The sequence below is a fragment of the Fukomys damarensis genome, unplaced genomic scaffold (assembly GCF_012274545.1).
Source record: "Fukomys damarensis isolate Sample0158 unplaced genomic scaffold, DMR_v1.0_HiC HiC_scaffold_29, whole genome shotgun sequence".
NCBI classification, from domain to species: Eukaryota; Metazoa; Chordata; class Mammalia; order Rodentia; family Bathyergidae; genus Fukomys; species Fukomys damarensis.
Window position 1 is genome coordinate 30301206 of NW_022900941.1, and position 3315 is coordinate 30304520.

Genomic DNA, 3315 nt, shown 5'->3' on the forward strand with positions numbered 1-3315 from the left:
TATCTTTGTTTGCTCCTTATGAGTGACAGGTGCTGAATTTGTGGTTATCTTATATTCTTATGCATCTAACAAAATCACTGTAGGAAACAATGCAATGCTTGAAAAGTACTGCCAGGAGACTCGGTATGCTTATGGAGAACTCTAGGGAGGATGGAGGCAGTCTGCCAAGTTGGGTCTAAAGGCTAGTTCCATCGGATGCTCTTACAAGCTCATTAGTCCAAGAATCATTATGATCTTCATTTCATTGACCCACCCCCTCTGTAAGGACATGATTAAGTATTTAATCACTGAAGGTTGACTGGAGAGCAATGGATTGTGTTCCTGTTTTAGAACCTTGAAAGCTGTGGAACTTTGAGTTCACTTTCCCTTCTCTCCAGTCTGGAATGAACTTGGTGTGCTGCCTGGACTCTACTCCCTTCTCGTTGCATCAAACTTGACTATGCAGAGTAACATCCAATGGCTAGCAGCATCAGTATCACTAAAGAGTTTGTTCAAAATGTGGATTTTCAGGTTCCATCACCTGTCTTTTTTTTCCCTCATTAAATTTCATTTGAATGGGTCTCAAAATTCTGCGACAGAAGTGTTGGTCAAGTTGTTTCCATTAAAAAGTATTGATTTAAGGGACCAGGGGTTTAGCTCAGTGGTTCCGCCACCTGCTTCGCAAGCTCAAGGACCTGAGTTCGATCCCTGGTACCAAAAAAAAAAAAAAAAAAAAACCAAAAAGTATTGATTTAAAAAACGTTAAACTGCCATACATATGAAAAATGAAAAGATCTACAAAACATTCTTCTTATCATCTGAAGATTTAATGATCCATTGTTATCATTAGCCAGTCTTTTACTATGAAATTTAAATGGCCAATTAAGAGAAAGTTCTGAGACCCATCTTCCACCACTGATTAAGACTGGGGTGGTAGAAAAAAATGTGAGGTAATGAAAAGATGGAAATAAAGTGTTTGTAGATGGGGAGGGGAGGAGGGGATGAAGGGAGGGCAGGGGTAAGGGGAAAAAATGAGAACCAAGACTTGTCATGTAGAGGTACAAGATCCCAACAATGAATGTAACTGTACTGTATCCCTAAAATGTACCAATAAACTCAATTAAAGCTGAAAAAAAAAGATTGGGGTGGTAGATATTAGGGATAATATTCATTTAGCTTTCTGAGCTTTCTGGGCAAAACTTGGTAAACTTGACATCCGTAGAAGCCTTCTTATTCACTGCTTTGATAACACCCTCAGCAGCTGTCTGTCTCATATCTTGAGCAGCAAAACAACCCAGAGGAGGATAGTCAGAGAAGCTCTCCACACACTTAGGCTTGCTGGAACCATGTCAACAACGGCAGCATTACCAGGTTTCAAGAATGATTTGACCTGGAATAGTGGAACCAGCTACTGCTGTTGGTGGGTCTTTTTTGCTGTCATCAGCAATGATATAATAATGAACGTTTTTTGGCAGACATGTTCTTGATGTTGAAGCACATTGTCCCCAAGAAGAGCTTCACTCCAAGCTTCGCAGTATATTTCATCAGATTTCACTTCAGTTGTGACATTGACTGGAGCAAAAGTGGCCACCATGCCAGGTTTGATAGCACGGGTTCCCACTCAGTCCACAGGGACGGTACCCACACCACCAATTTGGTAGATATCCTGGAGGGGCAGATACAAAGGCTTGTCAGTTGAGCGAGTGGGTAGTAAATGAAATCAAAGCTTCAAGCAGTGTGGTTCCACTGGCACTGCCATTTTTATGAGTGACCTTCCATCCCTTAAACTAAGCCCTGGACTCCAGCTTGTCATCATTCCAATGAGAAACTGGCACCAAAGCTACTGTGTTAAGGTTGCGGCGAATTTTCTTAATGTAGTTCCTAACTTCCTTAACAATCTCCTCATATCTTTTCTGGCTGTAAAATGGCTCAGTGGGACCCATTTTGTTAACATCAATAATTAGTTGTTTGACTCTCAGCGCGAGCCGGAAGGGGATGCTCATGGTCTGCCCATTCTTGGAGGTAACAGCTTCAAATTCACCAACCCCAGCAGCACAGTCAGGATAGAACAGTCAGCCTGAGATGTGCCTCTGATAACATTTTTTATAAAGTCTATGTATCCTGGGCCATCAATGATGGACGTATAATACTTGCTGGTCTCAAATTTCCACAGGGAGATGTCCATGGTGATACCATGCTCTTGCTCAGCTTTCAGTTTATCCAAGACCCAGGAATGCTTAAAGGAAACTTTCTGCATCTTAGCAAACTACTTCTCCAATTTTTCCAATGATTCGTTTGTTGATGCCACCAGATGTGGAGATGAGATGGCCAGTAGTGGTGGGCTGGCCCATCTACGTGTCCGATGATGATGGCATTGATATGAATCATTTCCTTTCCCATGTTGGCTTTGATTTAGTGGCAGTTTTCCTGTCATTTGTGCTCTGGTAGCAAACCTGTTAGGAAAAATCTCTCCTGTGTCTTAACACACTCTCTAGGTAGTTCTTGCACATGCTCAAGTTTGAGAAGTGCTGGGATGTAATATGCAAATTGTTTAGCTGGGAAAGGTGGCTTGATCAGTAGTGAATGCTTTTCCCTGATCATACTTTTTATTTATATATTATGGCCCTTAATAAATGTGTTATTCCATTGCTTCTTGGCCTTTTGGCTAAGATCTAGTATAGTGTAAACATATTAGTCCTTTGGCATTTCAATACTGTAAATATATTTTAAAGTTATTTTTCTTTGTAAATGAATACATCCCCATTACGAAAGCTTCCAAGAATAAAAAGTAAAGAGTAGTTTACCCTACAGATACAATTCATAGTATCTGAGAGGTACATTATCTTTTCATCCTTCCTGTGCATAATTTTAAAATTTTTAATTTTTTTCTAATTATAGGCATTATGGTATGATCCTTGTACAACATCACAGCAATAGAAAAAAGTATAAATTAGAGAATTAAACATGCTACGTACTGAGGTTTTGGGGGTTTACATAGTGTTATAAAATGGCACTTTACAGCCTTTGCAGCTTTCCTGAGGTTTAAGAAAGTTCTTTCAAATCATTTTTGTCTTTGTCTTAAAAACATCTTTTTTCTTATTTTTAAGTTTGGTATAACTTTAAAAAAGTCCTGGTATAATTATCAAGGTCTCAAACAGTTATCTTAGAGAGACTTTGTTATCTTCTTTGTACAGTTGAAAAATTAATTGAATACTCATTGGTGTGATATATGAATGTACTTTGACCTGAAACTATTTGTTGGGTAAAGCTTTTTGCTTTTGAAGGATATGTGACCACCCTCCTCTCAAACTTGCCTGACAGGTTGTCTTCCAGAGG

General features: G+C 39.3%; 1 pseudogene; it reads right to left on the reverse strand.

Moving 5' to 3' along the window:
• Nucleotides 1-1147: 1147 nt before the first annotated feature.
• Nucleotides 1148-2379, reverse strand: LOC104860005 (annotated as a pseudogene).
• Between the last annotated feature and the right edge of the window lie 936 nt (nt 2380-3315).